This window comes from Artemia franciscana, chromosome 17, assembly GCF_032884065.1.
Source record: "Artemia franciscana chromosome 17, ASM3288406v1, whole genome shotgun sequence".
NCBI lineage: Eukaryota > Metazoa > Arthropoda > Branchiopoda > Anostraca > Artemiidae > Artemia > Artemia franciscana.
This window is the reverse complement of record NC_088879.1, coordinates 34,274,740-34,300,246: the sequence shown is the minus strand read 5'-3', so window position 1 is coordinate 34,300,246 and position 25,507 is coordinate 34,274,740. Positions and strand designations below refer to the sequence as shown.

General features: G+C 34.7%; 1 protein-coding gene across 1 annotated transcript in view; it reads right to left on the bottom strand.

The window, feature by feature from the left end:
- The window catches only part of LOC136038173 (protein OPI10 homolog), a 466,996-nt gene that overhangs the window by 337,821 nt on the left and 103,668 nt on the right, over window positions 1-25,507 (bottom strand). The window lies entirely within an intron of this gene.

Below are 25,507 nucleotides of genomic sequence, written 5' to 3'. Positions count from 1 at the left end.
GAGATTACAGACTGGGATACCGGGACACAAATGACGACCGGGACACAGGGAATATAAATGACGACCAGGACACAGGGACACAACGACAATGGGAACGCCGGGGGCATAGGGGGATATATAAATGACGACGGGGACACAGGGAATGTTCGATTAGCAATCACCATCAACCAAGCTCAAGGGCAATTGTTAGAAAATGCGGTATAGATCTGAATACGGATTGTTTTCCTATGGACAGTTATTATGTTGCATGTTCAAGAGTTGGTAAACCTGACAATCTATTTATACGGACAGACAATGGGATAGCGAAGATTGTTGTATGTTTGTATGTTTTATGTAGTTAAATATATATATATATATATGTATATATATATATATATATATATATATATATATATATATATATATATATATATATATATATATATATATATATATATATATATATATATGAATATATATATATATATATATATATATATATATATATATATATATATATATATACTAGCTGTTGGGGTGGCACTTCGCGCCACCCTATCACCTAGTTGGTGGGGCGCTTCGCGCCCCCCCAAGCCCCCCCTCGCCCGTAAGTCGTTACGCGGCATATTAGTTACGCGCCATTGTAGTTGTGTCCCTGTTTCCCACCTGTGAATAGTGATAGATATAAATATATATTTTTAACTACGTAAAACATGCGAATATACAACTTTCTTCGCTGTCCCATTGTCTGTGCATATAAATAGCATTTATATTCCCTGTGTCCCGGTCGTCATTTGTGTCCTGGTGTCCAAGTTTGTAATTTCTCTTTGAGTGTCCCGGTCGTCATTTATATTCCCTGTGTCCCAGTGTCCCGGTCGTCATTTGTGTCCCGGTCTGTAATTTATCTTTGAGTGTTTTTTCTTTTTAGCTTTTTTTAGTTTTTTACATTTTTTCAGTTTTTTTTTCTTCTTTATTTTTCAGCGTCACTATGAAGTACATATCGCCGAACCTTTGTTTTTTAACTTAAATCTGGTAGGCATTGATGACCTTATCCAAGTCAAAATCCCAAACCCAATCATCTTCGCTATCATTTTCAGTTTTGATATGTTTTGACTCTCGCTTTCCAGGTGGATTTTCATCTAACTGCGCGGTTTTGCGTTCTTTAGCCGCAAGCCTGTTTTCTTGCTGTTCTTGTGATTCCTCGGCACGCTTTCTTTTCTTACTTTCTCTATCAGCTGCAAGCCTGTTTTCTTGCTGTTCTTGTGATTCCTCGGCACGCTTTCTTTTTTTACTTTCTCTATCAGCAGCAAGTTTTTTGGCATAGACTCTTTGAGCAGCTTCCTCGGCTGTTGCCATTGTAGGTTCTTCAGTCATTTTACAATTAAACATTTTTCCGTGAACGCATGTCTTAAATATCTTTAATGACGTCACCGTCAAAGCAAAAATGACGTAAACTAACTTCATGACTTCAGTCGACACAGAAACATGACGTCACCTGATCCACAGACAGACAGAAAACTTATTTATATATATATAGATATAGCATGTTGCATATATATATATATAGCAGCAACGTAGCGGCTATTCCGGACGACGATATTGCCAACGCTATATCATTTTTTGATCGAATTGATGCTAGAATCGGTTTTATCACAAACGTTTTACCAGTACCTCCCGGTGAATCCAAAAAGAAAATTTCTCCAACGTTGTTATCGACACAACGCATTATCGTATCATAAATGTCTTTTTGTTCTGATGTTAGCTTGGAAATGTTATTTTGTAGATACGACAATAGATCACTCGTACTGTAACTTTGTTCACGATCCAATTCTACACATGTCGAAACAGCAGCGGTACGATTAGGTGAAGGCATTCCAAAATCCTGAAGAGGTTTCTTTGCCGTAAAAACGCACAAATCTTCTATAATAACTAAAGTGTAGTTTTAAATTTCCGATGTAAAATCAAAAGTCATATCTGACGTCTCTAACCGTTTTCGATTGAGTATATCTTCGGACATTTTTGATTTATATTTTTCCCATAACTCTGTAGGAGCTGATGGATAGCAAGTTGTTAGTGTGATGCCAAACAATGCAGGAATTTGACTTGGAGTTGACGTTTCGCACGCGTCATTAATGCATTTATCCCAGTGTTGGTCATTCTCCAATAAATTCAGAGCTTTGCATGCACTACGGTAAGTGTCATGTATAGTACCGCTTACAGTTCTCAAATACTCAAGGGACGTCGGACCAGGTACATTTACCAAAAGCAGGCGTAGAAAGAAGCATTCATGTTGATTGTCGTGAATGGTGTAGAATCTTCCTATCTTGGTATCTTTGAAGATGGTAGGGTGGCCGTCGACTGACTTACCCTGTTTTCGACGTTCAAATACTTTATTTTAGTATTCCACGTGTAATACGAAGGCACTTCAGTATACAGCAGTTTTTTTTGCAAAAGAATCATTTTTGCATAGCGAAAAAAAAGCAGTTAACTTTGTATCCGGTGGATTCAGGGCTCTTTGTTGCACGTTGGTGTCCGAGAAAAAAACACGTTGACCATTCTGTAAATATACCGCTAAGTGAACAACAGCTGGACTACGTTCATGTATCGGAAATGAAAGAATTCGCCAAACAGCTTCATTACTGCTTACGTATCTTCCAGCCTGATATTGCAAGATTTCGTCGATATCTTTGATTTCGGACTGCAAGCCAAAAACTGCCATGTCACTACCTTTGTTGACGTATTTACATATTTATTTGATTGCCTTTACGGAGTTACAGTATTCAACGTTCATGTGTGCATTAAATGTTTTTGATAATAATGGGGAATATGGAACGACCCACTGGTTATCTACATCAATGCGGGTACCGTTACGCTTCTTTATTATTGCTGTCTTACCGCCATCTTCAGTAGATCTTCTTCTATATTGTGGGTTACCATAATTGCCAGTAATTGTGTTGGATCCTAAAAGTCGAGGATATTGCTTTGTGCACCTTCATTTGGCCATAAATGGTGAATTTTCGTTCAATGCTCCGCAAGATCCATGTATCATATATTTTACTACTATATCATATAACCCCTTATCGACATTTTCATCAGGTATTTCAGTGGAAATCACATCATCAATTTTGTTAGACGTAATTTATTATGTAGCCATTTTAGTATATGTGCGTGTGGCAAACCTTGTTTTTTGCCATTCCACTGAGTACATCCAGCTTTGCACTGACCCAAACACTTCAAGTTTTACTATGTAGTTTATCAGTGATTTCAACTTTTGCCTGAAGACACGGGCCGTAATGTTATGTCTATGAACCGCCGATTGTCCTTGAAGTAAAAGCTGTACTGGGGATATAATAGTACATGATGTTTTGTAGATTTTACCCCAGTCATTTGAAACATTTGAAGTTAGAAGAAGAATATTGAGTCTCTTTGTCAAACATAATGGCATGGAGAATACTATATTTCCAGCAAAGAGTGCTCTAAACCTGCTAATCACTTCCATGGATGTAATTCCTCAGATTGTTATATTCAAATATTATTGTCATATTTTATGAGGTATCGTTGCAGTAAAGGACTTGTGAAGTTATCTATTGCCAAGGTAAGGTGAGAATGATAGAATTAATTAAAGGATTTTTTTCTTTGTATGCCCATACCTCTCACGTTATCTCACAATGTAGTTATTTATTATTGGTGAATAAAAAAGCATTCTGGCATGCTGCTTGGTCCTTTCTTTATTCAGGATTGAAACATATAGCTAATTAACGATTTTTGCCTGAATATCTAAGGGAATAACAATCCTTTCCCCCTTCAATAGGGTTATTGACAAAGGTTAACCAGTGCTGTAGGTTTCAATACACAATGAGATATGTAGAGCTGAGCCATCCTGCATCGTTAGAAAGCTCTTGATTCCATCATTCTGGCTTTAAATCTTGGTTGTCCTTCTGGATGTCCTTCTTGGATGTCCTTCTGGCTTTAAAGGTTGGTTGATTCTTCTCAATGGGATTGGGTTTATATTCTTCCAAGGAGGAAAGAAACCGATTGGTGGTTTTTTCATAAGGTACAAACTTCTGACAAAGAGATTTTCAATTTCCTCGTCTCAGTATATCTCTAAGGGTGATAGATACAGAGTCATCCATTTTGAATTGTTGTATTTAAATGTTGAAATATTTTGTCCTTTTGAGTGTGGTAGCCTGTTTCGGCAAGCAGAGCAACTCTATATAAGATAGGGAGTCTTAGCCTATGACCCATACAATCCAAACAAGGGAATCATAGTGTCCTAATACGTGTCCCTCGCAATTTAAGAGTAAATACTCGGCAGGCATCCCGACGGCTGTTGCAATAGGATTGTCGACCCTTTTTCCGCTTGTCGACCCTTTTTCTTACCATTTTCAGAATATCTTTTATAAAACATTGAGACTTCAAAAAGGTAAATGATTCTCTTGAAGATTCATCTCTCTTCCTTGGCTGAAAGGTCTGCTTTTAGGAACAGCAAAATATCTTTCTGATATCGGAACTTCTTGGTGGTTCTTTTAAGCTCGGAGGGGACTGTTGCTGACTTTGGGCATTCAAACAGGAGAGGCTGAATGGTTTCAATTGTTAATGCGCATTGGCGACAGAAAGGGCTTGGGTGTTTTTTCTGCAAGTGTTCATCCCTCCTGAGAACCAATACCTGGCTCTTAATCCTCAGAAACGCCAAGTTATCACCGCAGTCTTTAAATACGAGCTAGAATGGTTTATAGTGAAGAAATTTTCAATTTCTACGTCTCAGTACATCCCTAAGGGTGATATATACAGAGCTATCACTTTGAATTGTAGAGAGTTAAATATTTAGTCCTTTTGAGTGTGGTAGCCTGTTTCGGCAAGCCTAGCAACACTATATAAGATAGGGAGTCAAAGCCTATGACCCAAAACTTAAGCAATCTGCCAAATATAGGGGTAATAAATTTTTCAATCTACCGAGGAGAGAATACGGAAACAAGATAAAATTTGCTAAAAAAGAAGTATAATAAACTAAACCACCAAACAAGTCTAATTAAAGATTTTAAAAGCCAAGCCAGAATGGTGGGGAAACAGCTCTAAGGTCGATCGGACGAGAGTTTTTAAAGAATTCCGTTTGACAGTTCTAACAGATCATCCTATTTTTAAGTTGGGTTAGCCTGTTCCAGGACTAGTCTAGCAATAAATGATAATATCTGACTTTTAAAAATACTAGCAATTTTTTCATCTGCTTTCATACCGGGCAAATCTTTTGCATAATAGTATATTATTCTCAACTTATCCTAGAGTAAAACTGGCTAACTAGTTCTAAAGGTCTTTGTTTGCCAGATAATATATCTTTCAGTTTTCGAATATATAATCTGGCGTAACAGACATAGTGTAACAGACATAACACACATACAACTTCTTTATTTATATATATATATATATATATATATATATATATATATATATATATATATATATATATATATATATATACTAGCTGTTGGGGTGGCGCTTCGCGCCACCCCAACACCTAGTTGGTGGGGGCGCTTCGCGCCCCCCCCAAGCCCCCCCGCGCGCGTAAGTCGTTACGCGCCATAATAGTTACGCGCCATTGTAGTTGTGTCCCTATGTCCCACCTGTGAATATAGATATATATATATATATATGGTTTTAACTACGTAAAACTTGCGAATATACAACATTCTTTGCTGTCCCATTGTCTTTGCATATAAATAGATTGTCAGGTTATCCCCCTGTTTCCCCCGGTGTCCCCGTTGTAGTTGTGTCCCTGTGTCCCGGTCGTCATTTATATTCCCTGTGTCCCGGGTCCCGGTCATCATTTGTATCCCGGTGTCCCGGTCTGTATATACATTCGTTTTTTAGTTTTGTTTTTCTCCTTTATTTTTTTCCTTTTTTTTTCTTTTTTAGCTTATTTAGATTTTTAGATTTTTTAGTTTTTTTTATTAGTTTTTAGTTTTTATTTCTTTTTAGTTTTTTTGTCCCGGTCGTCATTTATATCCCCCTGTTTCCCCCGGTGTCCCCGTTGTAGTTGTGTCCCTGTGTCCCGGTCGTTATTTATATTCCCTGTGTCCCGGTCGTCATTTGTATCCCGGTGTACCGGTCTGTATATACATTCGTTTTTTAGTTTTGTTTTTCTCCTTTATTTTTTTCCTTTTTTTTTCTTTTTTAGTTTATTTAGATTTTTAGATTTTTTAGTTTTTTTATTAGTTTTTAGTTTTTTTTTCTTTTTAGTTTTTTTGTAGTTTTTACCTTCTTTTTAGTTTTGTTAATTTTTTTTTTTACTTGTGTCCTGGTCGTCATTTATACTCCCTGTGTCCCGGTGCTTTGTTGATTGCTAATCGAACATTCCTTTTGTCCTGGTCGCTTTCTCTTTGAGTGTCGTCATTTATTTTTTTCTTTTTTAGTTCTTTTAGTTTTTACCTTTTTTAGTTTTTTTTTAGTTTTTAGTTTTTTTAGTTTTTTACCTTTTTTTAGTTTTTTTAGTTTTTTAGCTTTTTTATTTTTTTTATTAGTTTTTAGTTTTTTTGTAGTTTTTGCCTTTTTTTTTAGTTTTTTGTCCTGGTCGCTTTCTCTTTGAGTGTCGTCATTTATTAGTTTTTTCCTTTTTTTTTTAGTTTTTTATTGGTTTTTACCTTTATTTTAGCTTATTTTTCAGTTTTTTCCTTTTTTTTAGTTTTTTTTTATTTTTTATTTTTTTTAGTTTTTTACCTTTTTTTAGTTTTTTTAGTTTTTTTAGTTTTTTAGCTTTTTTACTTTTTTTATTAGTTTTTAGTTTTTTTTTGTAGTTTTTGCCTTTTTTTAGTTTTTTCAGTTTTTTTTTTAGTTTTTTATTGGTTTTTACCTTTATAGTTTTTTTAGTTTTTTAGCTTTTTTGTTTTTTTTATTAGTTTTTAGTTTTTTTTGTAGTTTTTGCCTTTTTTTAGTTTTTTCAGTTTTGACGTCACCTAATCCAGTTTTTTCAGGTGACGTCACCTGACACATCCATCCACACATCCATCCACACATCCATCCACAGACAACTTATTTTTATATATATAGATATATATATATATATATATATATATATATATATATATATATATAGATAGATATATATAAAGAAAGGACCAAGCAGCATGCCAGAATGCTTTTTTATTCACCAATAATAAATAACTACATTGTGAGATAACGTGAGCGGTATGGGCATACAAAGAAAAAAATCCTTTAATTAATTCTATCATTCTCACCTTACCTTGGCAATAGATAACTTCACAAGTCCTTTACTGCAACGATACCTCATAAAATATGACAATAATATTTGAATATAACAAACTGAGGAATTACATCCATGGAAGTGATTAGCAAGTTTAGAGCACTCTTTGCTGGAAATATAGTATTCTCCATGCCATTATGTTTGACAAAGAGACTCAATATTCTTCTTCTAACTTCAAATGTTTCAAATGACTGGGGTAAAATCTACAAAACATCATGTACTATTATATCCCCAGTACAGCTTTTACTTCAAGGACAATCGGCGGTTCATAGACATAACATTACGGCCCGTGTCTTCAGGCAAAAGTTGAAATCACTGATAAACTACATAGTAAAACTTGAAGTGTTTGGGTCAGTGCGAAGCTGGATGTACTCAGTGGAATGGCAAAAACGAGGTTTGCCACACGCACATATACTAAAATGGCTACATAATAAATTACGTCAAACAAAATTGATGATGTGATTTCCACTGAAATACCTGATGAAAATGTCGATAAGGGGTTATATGATATAGTAGTAAAATATATGATACATGGACCTTGCGGAGCATTGAACGAAAATTCACCATTTATGGCCAAAGGAAGGTGCACAAAGCAATATCCTCGACTTTTAGGATCCAACACAATTACTGGCAATTATGGTAACCCACAATATAGAAGAAGATCTACTGAAGATGGCGGTAAGACAGCAATAATAAAGAAGCGTAACGGTACCCCCATTGATGTAGATAACCAGTGGGTCGTTCCATATTCCCCATTATTATCAAAAACATTTAATGCACACATGAACGTTGAATACTGTAACTCCGTAAAGGCAATCAAATAAATATGTAAATACGTCAACAAAGGTAGTGACATGGCAGTTTTTGGCTTGCAGTCCGAAATCAAAGATATCGACGAAATCTTGCAATATCAGGCTGGAAGATACGTAAGCAGTAATGAAGCTGTTTGGCGAATTCTTTCATTTCCGATACATGAACGTAGTCCAGCTGTTGTTCACTTAGCGGTATATTTACAGAATGGTCAACGTGTTTTTTTCTCGGACACCAACGTGCAACAAAGAGCCCTGAATCCACCGGATACAAAGTTAACTGCTTTCTTTTCGCTATGCAAAAATGATTCTTTTGCAAAAAAAACTGCTGTATACTGAAGTGCCTTCGTATTACACGTGGAATACTAAAAATAAAGTATTTGAACGTCGAAAACAGGGTAAGTCAGTCGACGGCCACCCTACCATCTTCAAAGATACCAAGATAGGAAGATTCTACACCGTTCACGACAATCAACATGAATGCTTCTTTCTACGCCTGCTTTTGGTAAATGTACCTGGTCCGACGTCCCTTGAGTATTTGAGAACTGTAAGCGGTACTATACATGACACTTACCGTAGTGCATGCAAAGCTCTGAATTTATTGGAGAATGACCAACACTGGGATAAATGCATTAATGACGCGTGCGAAACGTCAACTCCAAGTCAAATTCCTGCATTGTTTGGCATCACACTAACAACTTGCTATCCATCAGCTCCTACAGAGTTATGGGAAAAATATAAATCAAAAATGTCCGAAGATATACTCAATCGAAAACGGTTAGAGACGTCAGATATGACTTTTGATTTTACATCGGAAATTTAAAACTACACTTTAGTTATTATAGAAGATTTGTGCGTTTTTACGGCAAAGAAACCTCTTCAGGATTTTGGAATGCCTTCACCTAATCGTACCGCTGCTGTTTCGACATGTGTAGAATTGGATCGTGAACAAAGTTACAGTACGAGTGATCTATTGTCGTATCTACAAAATAACATTTCCAAGCTAACATCAGAACAAAAAGACATTTATGATACGATAATGCGTTGTGTCGATAACAACGTTGGAGAAATTTTCTTTTTGGATTCACCGGGAGGTACTGGTAAAACGTTTGTGATAAAACCGATTCTAGCATCAATTCGATCAAAAAATGATATAGCATTGGCAATATCGTCGTCCGGAATAGCCGCTACGTTGCTGCTATATATATATATGCAACATGCTATATCTATATATATATAAATAAGTTTTCTGTCTGTCTGTGGATCAGGTGACGTCATGTTTCTGTGTCGACTGAAGTCATGAAGTTAGTTTACGTCATTTTTGCTTTGACGGTGACGTCATTAAAGATATTTAAGACATGCGTTCACGGAAAAATGTTTAATTGTAAAATGACTGAAGAACCTACAATGGCAACAGCCGAGGAAGCTGCTCAAAGAGTCTATGCCAAAAAACTTGCTGCTGATATAGAAAGTAAAAAAAGAAAGCGTGCCGAGGAATCACAAGAACAGCAAGAAAACAGGCTTGCAGCTGATAGAGAAAGTAAGAAAAGAAAGCGTGCCGAGGAATCACAAGAACAGCAAGAAAACAGGCTTGCGGCTAAAGAACGCAAAACCGCGCAGTTAGATGAAAATCCACCTGGAAAGCGAGAGTCAAAACATATCAAAACTGAAAATGATAGCGAAGATGATTGGGTTTGGGATTTTGACTTGGATAAGGTCATCAATGCCTACCAGATTTAAGTTAAAAAACAAAGGTTCGGCGATATGTACTTCATAGTGACGCTGAAAAATAAAGAAGAAAAAAAAACTGAAAAAATGTAAAAAACTAAAAAAAGCTAAAAAGAAAAAACACTCAAAGATAAATTACAGACCGGGACACAAATGACGACCGACACAGAGGGAATATAAATGACGATCGGGAACCTCAAGGAAAAATTAAAGACCGGGACACCCGGACACAAATCACGACCGGGAATATAAATGACGACCGGGACACAAAGACACAACTACAACGGGGACGCCGGGGGCACAGGCAGGATATATAATTGACCACTGAGACACAGGGATTGTTTGAATAGAAATTACAGACCGGGACACCGGGACACAAATGACGACCGGGACACTGGGACACAGGGAATATAAATGACGACCGGGACACTCAAAGAGAAATTACAAACTTGGACACCAGGACACAAATGACGACCGGGACACAGGGATTATAAATGCTATTTATATGCACAGACAATGGGACAGCGAAGAAAGTTGTATATTCGCATGTTTTACGTAGTTAAAAATATATATTTATATCTATCACTATTCACAGGTGGGAAACAGGGACACAGCTACAATGGCGCGTAACTAATATGCCGCGTAACGACTTACGCGCGCGGGGGGGCTTGGGGGGGCGCGAAGCGCCCCACCAACTAGGTGATAGGGTGGCGCGAAGCGCCGCCCCAACAGCTAGTATATATATATATATATATATATATATATATATATATATATATATATATATATATATATATATATATATATATATATATATATATATATATATATATATATATTTAACTACATAAAACATACAAACATACAACAATCTTCGCTATCCCATTGTCTGTTCGTATAAATAGATTGTCAGGTTTACCAACTCTTGAACATGCAACATAATAATTGTCCATAGGAAAACAATCCGTATTCAGATCTATACCGCATTTTCTAACAATTGCCCTTGAGCTTGGTTGATGGTGATTGCTAATCGAACATTCCCTGTGTCCCCGTCTTCATTTATATATCCCCCTATGCCCCCGGCGTCCCCGTTGTCGTTGTGTCCCTGTGTCCTGGTCGTCATTTATATTCCCTGTGTCCCAGTCGTCATTTGTGTCCCGGTATCCCAGTCTGTAATCTCTCTTTGAGTGTCCCGGTCGTCATTTATGTTCCCTCTGTCCCGGTGTCCGGATCGTCATTTTTTTCCCGGTGTCCCGGTTTGTAATTTCTCTTTTAGCATCACAGTCGTCATTTATATTCCCTGTGTCCCGGTGTCCCAGTCTGTAGTGCCATCTTATAATGACGTCATATACAAAGCCTTATATACTTATAATGACGTCAAATGTAAACCCACAAACAAACAAACATGCATATATACAACTTTTTTCTTTTTTTTTACTTTCTTCTTTTTATTGATTTGTTTTCTTCAATTTGTCACTGTTCATTCTAACATTGACACTTGGAAAAATCTTTACTTGCCAAGCATGCTGAAGCTCCAACAATTTATATTAGACCTCAAATTTGGGGTATCTGTTTTAAGGTTTTCAAATTACTTTAATCTGTTGTCAAAATATATTTAAATATTTGTGCAATTTCCAGTTTTTTTTAGTTTTTTCTTTTTTAGTTTTTTAGCTTTTTTTAGTTTTTTTCTTTTTATTTTTTTATCTTTTTTTTACATTTTTCTTTTTAAGTTTTTTTTTTAATTTTTAATTTTTTTTTAGTTTTTTCTTTTTAGTTTTTTTTAGTCTTTTACCGTTTTTCTTTTTTCGAATTACATTAATAAATTGTCAAAATATATCGAAATATTTATGCAATTTCCAGTTTTTACATTCTAATTTGTTTTCTTTTATATATATAGAAGATATAATCTGGCGTAACAGACATAGTGTAACAGACATAACAGACAGACAACTTATTTTGTCAATATATTCAAAATATATTTAAATATTTGTACAATTCCCAGTTTTTTTTTTAGTTTTTTCTTTTTTAGTTTTCTAGCTTTTTTTAGTTTTTTTTCTTTTTATTTTTTTATCTTTTTTTTACGTTTTTCTTTTTAAGTTTTTTTTTAATTTTTAATTTTTTTTTTTAGTTTTTTCTTTTTAGTTTTTAATAGTCTTTTACCGTTTTTCTTTTTTCGAATTACATTAATAAATTGTCGAAATATTTCGAAATATTTATGCAATTTCCAGTTTTTACATTCTAGTTAGTTTTCTTTTATATATATAGAAGATATAATCTGGCGTAACAGACATAGTGTAACAGACATAACAGACAGACAACTTATTTACCCACAATATAGAAGAAGATCTACTGAAGATGGCGGTAAAACAGCAATAATAAAGAAGCGTAATGGTTCCACCATCGAAGTAGATAGCCAGTGGGTTGTTCCATATTCCTCATTATTATCAAAAACATTTAATGCACACATAAACGTTGAATACTGTAACTCCGTAAAGGCAATCAAATACATATGTAAATACGTCAACAAAGGCAGTGACATGGCAGTTTTTGGCTTGCAGCCCGAAATCAATGATTTCGACGAAATCGTACAATATCAGGCTGGAAGATACATAAGCAGTAATGAAGCTGTTTGGCGAATTCTTTCATTTCCGATACATGAACGTAGTCCAGCTGTTGTTCACTTAGCGGTACATTTACAGAATGGTCAACGTGTTTATTTCTCGGAAACCAACGTGCAACAAAGAGCCCTGAATACACCGGATACAAAATTAACAGCTTTTTTTTAACAGCTGAGCACTGTAAACGGTACTATACATTACAATTACCGTAGTGCATGCCAAGCTCTGAATTTATTGGAGAATGACCAACACTGGGATAACTGCATCAATGACGCGTGCGAAACGTCAACCCCAAGTCAAATTCGTGCATTGTTTGGCATCATTTTAACAATTTGCTCTCCATCAGCTCCTACAGAGTTATGGGAAAAATATAAGTCAAAAATGTCCGAAGAGATATTCCATCGAAAACTGTTAGAGACGTCAGATATGACTTTTTATTTTACATCAGAAATTTATAACTACACTTTAGTTATTATAGAAGATTTGTGCGTACGTATGGCAAACAAACCTCTTCAGGATTTGGGAATGCCTTCACCTAACCGTATCGCTGCTGTTTCGACATGTGTAGAATTGGACCGTGAACAAAGTTACAGTACGAGTGATCTATTGTCGTATGTACAAAATAACATTTCCAAGTTAACGTCGGAACAAAAAGACATTTATGATACGATAATGCATTGTGTCGATAACAACGTTGGAGAAATTTTCTTTTTGGATGCGAAAAGGAGGTACTGGTAAAACGTTTGTGATAAAACTGATTCTGGCATCAATTCGATCAAAAAATGATATAGCGTTTGCAATTGCGTCATCCGGAATAGCTGCAACATTGCTGCCTGGTGGAAGAACTGCTCATTCCGCTTTGAAATTGCCTCTGAATTGGAATTCTACAGAAACTCCCACAAGCAATATTTCCAAATCATCTGGGATGGGTAAAGTATTGCAACAATGCAAACTTATTATTTGGGATGAGTGCACAAAGGCACACAAAATATCGCTTGAGGCTCTGGATCAATGCTTCAAAGATTTGAGAGGGAAGTCGAAACCCTTTGGCAGCACATTAATATTGCTTGCGGGAGATTTCAGGCAAACATTACCTATAATACCTAGATCAACTCCTGCAGACGAAATGAATGCTTGCCTGAAAAATTCTAATTTATGGGCACACGTAAAAATATTAAAATTAACTACAAATATGCGTGTCCGATTGCAAAACGATGACTCTGGTCAAACATTTTCAGATTAATTGCTGGCAATTGGAAACGGAAAGCTCCCAGTAGACTCAATTTCAGGACGTATACAACTACCTGCTGATTTCTGTAATTTAGTGGAGTCCAAAAATGAATTGATTGAAAAAGTATTTCTGAATATTCTAAAAAATTATAAAAATAATAAATGGCTAAGTGAAAGAGCGATTCTTGCACCCAAAAATATAGACGTCCACGAAATCAACAATATTGTTTTGACCAGGATTCGAGACCAGGCAGTCCTTTACAAGTCAGTCGACACAGTTTTGGAACCAAATGAAGCGGTTAATTATCCATCTGAATTTTTAAATTCCATAGATCTTTCAGGGTTTCAACCACACGTGCTACAACTAAAAATAGGCGTACCAATAATACTTTTAAGAAATATCAACCCACCAAAGCTTTGCAATGGCACGCGACTTGCCGTAAAAAAAAACAATGGAAAACCTAATAGAGGCCACAATCTTGACAGGGCCTTTTGAGGGTGAGGCTGTTCTTAATCCTCGCATTCCCATGATTCCAACGGACCTGCCTTTAAAATTTAAAAGATTGCAATTCCCATTTCGTTTAGCATTTGCAATCACCATTAACAAAGCTCAAGGTCAATCATTAGAAAAATGTGGTATAGATCTTAATAATGATTGTTTTTCCCATGGACAATTGTACGTTGCATGTTCGAGGGTCGGTAAACCTGACAATCTATTTATATGCAATGACAATTGGACAGCGAAGAATGTTGTATATTCGCAAGTTTTACGCAGTTAATTTGTATTGTATCTATCTATCTATCTATCTATATAAAAACAAGTTGTGTGCATGCATGTTTGTTTGTTTGTAAAAAGAGCGTTTGCATATAACGTCATTATTAGTACATACGGCTTTGTATATGCACAGACAATGGGAAAGCCAAGAATGTTGTATATTCGCAATTTTTACGTAGTTTAACTCCTACAGACGAAATGAATGCTTGCCTGAAAAATTCTAATTTTTGGGCACACGTAAAAATATTAAAATTAACTACAAATATGCGTGTCCGATTGCAAAACGATGACACTGATCAAACATTTTCAGTTCAATTGCTTGCAATTGGAAGCAGAAAGCTCCCAGTAGTGGAAAAGCCAAGAATGTTGTATATTCGCGATTTTTACGTAGTTTGAAACACATATATAAATCTATCTATATTCACAGGTGGGACACAGGGACACAACTACAATGGCGCGTAACTAACATGGCGCGTAACGACTTACGCGCGCGGGGGGGCTTGGGGGTGGCGCGAAGCGCCCCAACCAAGTAGGTGTTGGGGTGGCGCGAAGCGCCACCCCAACAGCTAGTATATATATATATATATATATACTAATATGGCGCGTAACTAATATGTAACTAATATGGCGCGTAACGACTTACACGCGCGGGGGGGCTTGGGGGGGGCACGAAGTGCCCCAACCAACTAGGTGTTGGGGTGGCGCGAAGCGCCACCCCAACAGCTAGTATATATATATATATATATATATATATATATATATATATATATATATATATATATATATATATATATATATATATATATATACTAGCTGTTGGGGTGGACTGCCTGGTCTCGAATCCTGGTCAAAACAATATTGTTGATTTCGTGGACGTCTATATTTTTGGGTGCAAGAATCGCTCTTTCACTTAGCCATTTATTATTTTTATAATTTTTTAGAATATTCAGAAATACTTTTTCAATCAATTCATTTTTGGACTCCACTAAATTACAGAAATCAGCAGGTAGTTGTATACGTCCTGAAATTGAGTCTATTGGGAGCTTTCCGTTTCCAATTGCCAGCAATTAATCTGAAAATGTTTGACCAGAGTCATCGTTTTGCAATCGGACACGCATATTTGTAGTTAATTTTAATATTTTTACGTGTGCCCATAAATTAGAATTTTTCAGGCAAGCATTCATTTCGTCTGCAGGAGTTGATCTAGGTATTATAGGTAATGTTTGCCTGAAATCTCCCGCAAGCAATATTAATGTGCTGCCAAAGGGTTTCGACTTCCCTCTCAAATCTTTCAAGCATTGATCCAGAGCCTCAAGCAATTTTTTGTGTGCCTTTGTGCACTCATCCCAAATAATAAGTTTGCATTGTTGCAATACTTTACCCATCCCAGATGATTTGGAAATATTGCTTGTGGGAGTTTCTGTAGAATTCAAATTCAGAGGCAATTTCAAAGCGGAATGAGCAGTTCTTCCACCAGGCAGCAATGTTGCAGCTATTCCGGATGACGCAATTGCAAACGCTATATCATTTTTTGATCGAATTGATGCCAGAATCAGTTTTATCACAAACGTTTTACCAGTACCTCCTGGTGCATCCAAAAAGAAAATTTCTCCAACGTTGTTATCGACACAATGCATTATCGTATCATAAATGTCTTTTTGTTCCGACGTTAACTTGGAAATGTTATTTTGTACATACGACAATAGATCACTCGTACTGTAACTTTGTTCACGGTCCAATTCTACACATGTCGAAACAGCAGCGATACGGTTAGGTGAAGGCATTCCCAAATCCTGAAGAGGTTTGTTTGCCATACGTACGCACAAATCTTTTATAATAACTAAAGTGTAGTTATAAATTTCTGATGTAAAATAGAATTTTAAAATTCCATAGATCGTTCAGGGTTTCCACCACACGTGCTACTACTAAAAATAGGCGTACCAATAATACTTTTAAGAAATATCAACCCACCAAAGCTTTGCAATGGCACGCGACTTGCCGTAAAAAAAAACAATGGAAAGCCTAATAGAGGCCACAATCTTGACAGGGCCTTTTGAGGGTGAGGCTGTTCTTATTCCTCGCATTCTCATGATTCCAACGGATCTGCCTTTTCAATTTAAAAGATTGCAATTCCCAATTCGATTAGCATTTGCAATCACCATTAACAAAGCTCAAGGTCAATCATTAGAAAAATGTGGTAAAGATCTTAATACTGATTGTTTTTCCCATGGACAATTGTACGTTGCATGTTCGAGGGTCGGTAAACCTGACAATCTATTTATATGCAGCGACAATTGGACAGCGAAGAATGTTGTATATTCGCAAGTTTTACGCAGTTAATTTGTATTGTATCTATCTATCTATCTATCTATATAAAAACGAGTTGTGTGTATGCATGTTTGTTTGTTTGTAAAAAAGAGCGTTTGCATATGACGTCATTATTAGTACATGCGGCTTTGTATATGCACAGACAATGGGAAAGCCAAGAATGTTGTATATTCGCAATTTTTACGTAGTTTAACTCCTGCAGAAGAAATTAATGCTTGCCTGAAAAATTCTAATTTATGGGCACACATAAAAATATTAAAATTAACTACAAATATGCGTGTCCGATTGCAAAACGATGACTCTGGTCAAACATTGTCAGATCAATTGCTGGCAATTGGAAACGGAAAGCTCCCAGTAGTGGGAAAGCCAAAAATGTTGTATATTCGCAATTTTTACGCAGTTTGAAACACATATATAAATCTATCTATATTCACAGGTGGAACACAGGGACACAACTACAATGGCGCGTAACTAATATGGCGCTTAACAACTGACGCGTGCGGGGGGCTTGGGGGGGCGCAAAGCGCCACCCCAACAGCTAGTATATATCTATATATATAAAAATAAGTTGTCTGTCTGTGGATGGATGGATCAGGTGACGTCACCTGAAAAAACTGGATGAGGTGACGTCAAAACTGAAAAAACTAAAAAAAGGCAAAAACTACAAAAAAAACTAAAAACTAATAAAAAAAATAAAAAAGCTAAAAAACTAAAAAAACTAAAAAAAGGCAAAAACTACAAAAAAAACTAAAAACTAATAAAAAAGCTAAGAAACAAAAAAAAACTAAAAAAACTAAAAAAAATAAAAAAAGGTAAAAAACTAAAAAAAATAAAAAATTAAAAAAAACTAAAAAAAAGGAAAAAACTGAAAAATAAGTTAAAATAAAGGTAAAAACCAATAATAAACTAAAAAGAAAAAAAGGAAAAAACTAAAAAAAATTTTCATCTAAAAAACTAAAAAAAACTAAAAAAGGTACAAACTAAAAGAACTAAAAAAGAAAAAAATAAATGACGAAACTCAAAGAGAAAGCGACCAGGACAAAAGGAATGTTCGATTAGCAATCAACAAAGCACCGGGACACAGGGAGTATAAATGACGACCAGGACATAAGTAAAAAAAAAAACTATCTATATATATAAAAATAAGTTGTCTGTGGATCTGTGGATCGTGGATCAGGTGACGTCACCTGAAAAAACTGGATCAGGTGACGTCAAAACTGAAAAAACTAAAAAAAGGCAAAAACTACAAAAAAAAAACTAAAAACTAATAAAAAAAATAAAAAAGCTAAAAAACTAAAAAAACTAAAAAAAGGCAAAAACTACAAAAAAAACTAAAAACTAATAAAAAATCTAAAAAACTAAAAAAACTAAAAAAAAGGCAAAAACTACAAAAAAAACTAAAAACATAAAAAAATAAAAAAAATAAAAAAGCTAAAAAAACTAAAAAAACTAAAAAAAGGTAAAAAACTAAAAAAACTAAAAACTAAAAAAAAATAAAAAAAAGGAAAAAACTGAAAAATAAGCTAAAATAAAGGTAAAAACCAATAAAAAACTAAAAAAAAAAAACTGAAAAAACTAAAAAAAGGCAAAAACTACAAAAAAAACTAAAAACTAATAAAAAAAGTAAAAAAGCTCAAAAACTAAAAAAACTAAAAAAACTAAAAAAACTAAAAAAAGGTAAAAAACTAATAAAAATAAAAAATAAAAAAAAACTAAAAAAAAGGAAAAAACTGAAAAATAAGCTAACATAAAGGTAAAAACCAATAAAAAACTAAAAAGAAAAAAAGGAAAAAACTAAAAAAAATTGTCATCTAAAAAACTAAAAAAAACTAAAAAAGGTAAAAACTAAAAGAACTAAAAAAGAAAAAAATAAATGACGACACTCAAAGAGAAAGCGACCAGGACAAAAGGAATGTTCGATTAAAACTAAAAAAAATAAAAAATAAAAAAAAACTAAAAAAAGGAAAAAACTGAAAAATAAGCTAACATAAAGGTAAAAACCAATAAAAAACTAAAAAGAAAAAAAGGAAAAAACTAAAAAAAATTTTCATCTAAAAAACTAAAAAAAACTAAAAAAGGTAAAAACTAAAAGAACTAAAAAAGAAAAAAATAAATGACGACACTCAAAGAGAAAGCGACCAGGACAAAAGGAATGTTCGATTAGCAATCAACAAAGCACCGGGAAACAGGGAGTATAAATGACGACCAGGACATAAGTAAAAAATAAATTAACAAAACTAAAAAGAAGGTAAAAACTACAAAAAAACTAAAAAGAAAAAAAAACTAAAAACTAATAAAAAAACTAAAAAATCTAAAAATCTAAATAAACTAAAAAAGAAAAAAAAAGGAAAAAAATAAAGGAGAAAAACAAAACTAAAAAACGAATGTATATACAGACCGGTACACCGGGATACAAATGACGACCGGGACACAGGGAATATAAATGGCGACCGGGACACAGGGACACAACTACAACGGGGACACCGGGAGAAACAGGGGGATATAAATGACGACCGGGACAAAAAAACTAAAAAGAAAAAAAAACTAAAAACTAATAAAAAAACTAAAAAATCTAAAAATCTAAATAAGCTAAAAAAGAAAAAAAAGGAAAAAAATAAAGGAGAAAAACAAAACTAAAAAACGAATGTATATACAGACCGGGACACCGGGATACAAATGACGACCGGGACACAGGGAATATAAATGACGACCGGGACACAGGGACACAACTACAACAGGGACACCGGGGAAACAGGGGGATGTAAATGACGACCGGGACACCGGGACAGGGAATGGTCGATTAGCAATCACCATCAACAAAGCTCAAGGGCAATCATTAGAATCATGAGGTATAGATCTGAATACAGATTGTTTTCCCATGGACCATTATATGTTGCATGTTCAAGAGTCGGTAAACCTGACAATCTATTTATATGCAAAGACAATGGGACAGCAAAGAATGTTGTATATTCGCAAGTTTTACGTAGTTAAAACCATATATATATATATATATATATATATATATATATATATATATATATATATATATATATATATATATATATATATATCTATCTATATTCACAGGTGGGACATAGGGACACAACTACAATGGCGCGTAACTATTATGGCGCGTAACGACTTACGCGCGCGGAGGGGGGCTTTGGGGGGGCGCGAAGCGCCCCCACCAACTAGGACACAGGGAATATATATATATATATATATATATATATATATATATATATATATATATATATATATATATATATATATATATATATATATATATATATATATATATCTATCTATATTCACAGGTGGGACATAGTGACACAACTACAATGGCGCGTAACTATTATGGCGCGTAACGACTTACGCGCGCGGGGGGGGCTTGGGGGGGGCGCGAAGCGCCCCCACCAACTAGGTGTTGGGGTGGCGCGAAGCGCCACCCCAACAGCTAGTATATATATAAAAATTAGTTGTCTGTCTGTGTGTCTGTCTGTCAGGTGACGTCATGTATCTGTGTCGACTGACGTCATGAAGTTAGTTGTCGTCATTTTTGCTATGACAGTGACGTCATTAAAGATATTTAATCATGAAGTTAGTTGTCGTTAATATCTACTGAAGATGGCGGTAAAACAGCAATAATAAAGAAGCGTAACGGTACCACCATCGAAGTAGATAACCAGTGGGTTGTTCCATATTCCCCATTATTATCAAAAACATTTAATGCACACATAAACTTTGAATACTGTAACTCCGTAAGGGCAATCAAATACATATGTAAATACGTCAACAACGGCAGTGACATGGCAGTTTTTGGCTTGCAGCCCGAAATTAAAGATTTCGACGAAATCGTACAATATCAGGCTGGAAGATACATAAGCAGTAATGAAGCTGTTTGGCGAATTCTTTCATTTCTGATACTTGAACGTAATCCAGCTGTTGTTCACTTAGCGGTACATTTACAGAATGGTCAACGTGTTTATTTCACGGAAACCAACGTGCAACAAAGAGCCCTGAATCCACCGGATACAACATTAACAGCTTTTTTTCGCTTTGCAAAAATGATTCTTTTGCAAAAAAACTGCTGTATACTGTAGTGCCTTCGTATTACACGTGGAATACTAAAAATAAAGTATTTGAACGTCAAAAACAGGGTAAGTCAGTCAACGGCCAACCTACCATCTTCAAAGATAGTCAAAAACAGGGTAAATCAGTCGACGGCCAACCTACCATCTTCAAAGATACCACGATAGGAAGACTCTACACGTTCACCCCAATCAACATGAATGCTTCTTTCTACGCCTGCTTTTGGTGAATGTACCCGGTCCGACATCCTTTGAGTATTTGAGAACTGTAAACGGTACTATATATGACACTTACCGTAGTGCATGCCAAGCTCTGAATTTATTGGAGAATGACCAACACTGGGATAACTGCATCAATGAAGCGTGCGAAACGTCAACCCCGAGTCAAATTCGTGCATTGTTTGGCATCATTTTAACCACTTGCTCTCCATCAGCTCCTACAGAGTTATGGGAAAAATATAAGTCAAAAATGTCCGAAGATATACTCCATCGAAAACAGTTAGAGACGTCAGATATGACTTTTGATTTTACGTCAGAAATTTATAACTACACTTTAGTTATTATAGAAGATTTGTGCCTACGTATGGCAAACAAACCTCTTCAGGATTTGGGAATGCCTTCACCTAACCGTATTGCTGCTGTTTCGACATGTGTAGAATTGGATCGTGAACAAAGTTAAAGTACGAGTGATCTATTGTCGTATGTACAAAATAACATTTCCAAGTTAACGTCGGAACAAAAAGACATTTATGATACGATAATGCATTGTGTCGATAACAACGTTGGAAAAATTTTCTTTTTGGATGCGCCAGGAGGTACTGGTAAAACGTTTGTGATAAAACTGATTCTGGCATCAATTCGATCAAAAAATGATATAGCGTTGGCAATTGCGTCGTCCGGAATAGCCGCAACATTGCTGCCTGGTGGAAGAACTGCTCATTCCGCTTAGAAATTGCCTCTGAATTTGCATTCTACAGAAACTCCCACGTGCAATATATCCAAATCATCTGGGATGGGTAAAGTATTGCAGCAATGCAAACTTATTATTTGGGATGAGTGCACAATGGCACACAAAAAATCGTTCGAGGCTCTGGATCAATGCTTGAAAGATTTGAGAGGGACGTCGAAACCCTTTGGCAGCACATTAATATTGCTTGAGGGAGATTTCAGGAAAACATTACCTATAATACCTAGATCAACTCCTGCAGACGAAATGAATGCTTGCCTGAAAAATTCTAATTTATGGGCACACGTAAAAATATTAAAAGTAACTACAAATATGCGTGTCCGATTGCAAAACGATGACTCTGGTCAAACATTTTCAGATCAATTGCTGGCAATTGGAAACGGAAAGCTCCCAGTAGTGGGAAAGCCAAAAATGTTGTATATTCGCAATTTTTACGTAGTTTGAAACACATATATAAATCTATCTATATTCACAGGTGGGACACAGGGACAAAACTACAATGGCGCGTAACTAATATGGCGCGTAACGACTTACGCGCGCGGGGGGGCTTGGGGGGGCGCGAAGCGCCCCACCAACTAGGTGTTGGGATGGCGCGAAGCGCCACCCCAACAGCTAGTATATATATATATATATATATATATATATATATATATATATATATATATATATATATATAAATCTATCTATAAATCTACACATATATAAATCTATCTATATTCACAGGTGGGACACAGGGACACAACTACAATGGCGCGTAACTAATATGGCGCTTAACAACTTACGCGTGTGGGGGGCTTGGGGGGGCGCAAAGCGCCACCCCAACAGCTAGTATATATATATATATATATACTAGCTGTTGGGGTGGCGCTTCGCGCCACCCCAACACCTAGTTGGTGGGGGCGCTTCGCGCCCCCCCCAAGCCCCCCCGCGCGCGTAAGTCGTTACGCGCCATAATAGTTACGCGCCATTGTAGTTGTGTCCCTATGTCCCACCTGTGAATATAGATATATATATATATATATGGTTTTAACTACGTAAAACTTGCGAATATACAACATTCTTTGCTGTCCCATTGTCTTTGCATATAAATAGATTGTCAGGTTATCCCCCTGTTTCCCCCGGTGTCCCCGTTGTAGTTGTGTCCCTGTGTCCCGGTCGTCATTTATATTCCCTGTGTCCCGGGTCCCGGTCATCATTTGTATCCCGGTGTCCCGGTCTGTATATACATTCGTTTTTTAGTTTTGTTTTTCTCCTTTATTTTTTTCCTTTTTTTTTCTTTTTTAGCTTATTTAGATTTTTAGATTTTTAGTTTTTTTTATTAGTTTTTAGTTTTTATTTCTTTTTAGTTTTTTTGTCCCGGTCGTCATTTATATCCCCCTGTTTCCCCCGGTGTCCCCGTTGTAGTTGTGTCCCTGTGTCCCGGTCGTTATTTATATTCCCTGTGTCCCGGTCGTCATTTGTATCCCGGTGTACCGGTCTGTATATACATTCGTTTTTTAGTTTTGTTTTTCTCCTTTATTTTTTTCCTTTTTTTTTCTTTTTTAGTTTATTTAGATTTTTAGATTTTTTAGTTTTTTTATTAGTTTTTAGTTTTTTTTCTTTTTAGTTTTTTTGTAGTTTTTACCTTCTTTTTAGTTTTGTTAATTTTTTTTTTTACTTGTGTCCTGGTCGTCATTTATACTCCCTGTGTCCCGGTGCTTTGTTGATTGCTAATCGAACATTCCTTTTGTCCTGGTCGCTTTCTCTTTGAGTGTCGTCATTTATTTTTTTCTTTTTTAGTTCTTTTAGTTTTTACCTTTTTTAGTTTTTTTTAGTTTTTAGTTTTTTTAGTTTTTTACCTTTTTTAGTTTTTTTAGTTTTTTAGCTTTTTTATTTTTTTTATTAGTTTTTAGTTTTTTTGTAGTTTTTGCCTTTTTTTTTAGTTTTTTGTCCTGGTCGCTTTCTCTTTGAGTGTCGTCATTTATTAGTTTTTTCCTTTTTTTTTTAGTTTTTTATTGGTTTTTACCTTTATTTTAGCTTATTTTTCAGTTTTTTCCTTTTTTTTAGTTTTTTTTTATTTTTTATTTTTTTTAGTTTTTTACCTTTTTTAGTTTTTTTAGTTTTTTTAGTTTTTTAGCTTTTTTACTTTTTATTAGTTTTTAGTTTTTTTTGTAGTTTTTGCCTTTTTTTAGTTTTTTCAGTTTTGACGTCACCTAATCCAGTTTTTTCAGGTGACGTCACCTGACACATCCATCCACACATCCATCCATCCATCCATCCACAGACAACTTATTTTTATATATATAGATATATATATATATATATATATATATATATATATATATATATATATATATATATATATATATATATATATATATATATATATATATTTAGATACAACTTTTAGAAGCAGACCCATTCTCTAACAAAATGTGATGATTTGTGATGATTAGTTTAAAGGTAAATTTTTAGTCAATTACTATCATACAATATAAATGATCCTCAACGATTGATAAAGCTATTATATTAGTATCTCTCAATAGTCAAAGTACTCTTAACAGAAGAATGTATACAAACAATTATCTAAAAACAATAACAATGAAAATAGAAACAGTGAGCAATGCACTTTAACTAAAAAAATCATTGCATTAATAATGGCAAAGTGTGTAAAGGTATCAGCATATTTCTTATTATGTATGTTCTACCACTTTAATTTGATGGAGTATTTAAAACGGCTTTCTGACTGGAGTAGTCGAATTTTAGAACACGGTAGTTATCATCAGTTGCTCTTAATCAACAATAAAACAGAACCGATCAATGATACAGTTGGTGTAACAACGCGGTCAAGGTTATGTTGGGGCTCAATAAGGGTAGGGTGTTTCCAAGTAATGATGCGTGAGAAAACCTTAACCCCTTAGTAACTCGTCTTGCAAGAAATATTTAATGTTTCACAAAAACACTTACTTACTTTTAGAATTGCTTTTCTGAGGTTCTTCAAGTTTTCATCGTCTTCTAAATCTGATCTTTCCCTTATATTCTTCGACTGTTGTGAAGTGTAAATTTTCCTTTCACCCCTGCAAATTCAAACTTTTATTAACATACCTAATATGAATAAAATATATAATAACACGTGGTAAAGATCCAAATAGTTGCGCTTAGCATAGGCCTATTACGGTTGCTTGTACTTTAAGTAAAGAATTTGAATATATATATAGAGAATATGAATATATCTATCTATATATATAAAAATAAGTTGTCTGTGGATGGATGGATGGATGGATGTGTGGATGGATGTGTCAGGTGACGTCACCTGAAAAAACTGGATTAGGTGACGTCAAAACTGAAAAAACTAAAAAAAGGCAAAAACTACAAAAAAAACTAAAAACTAATAAAAAAAATAAAAAAGCTAAAAAACTAAAAAAACTATAAAGGTAAAAACCAATAAAAAACTAAAAAAAAAAACTGAAAAAACTAAAAAAAGGCAAAAACTACAAAAAAAAACTAAAAACTAATAAAAAAAGTAAAAAAGCTAAAAAACTAAAAAAACTAAAAAACTAAAAAAAGGTAAAAAACTAAAAAAAATAAAAAATAAAAAAAAACTAAAAAAAGGAAAAAACTGAAAAATAAGCTAAAATAAAGGTAAAAACCAATAAAAAACTAAAAAAAAAAAGGAAAAAACTAATAAATGACGACACTCAAAGAGAAAGCGACCAGGACAAAAAACTAAAAAAAAAGGCAAAAACTA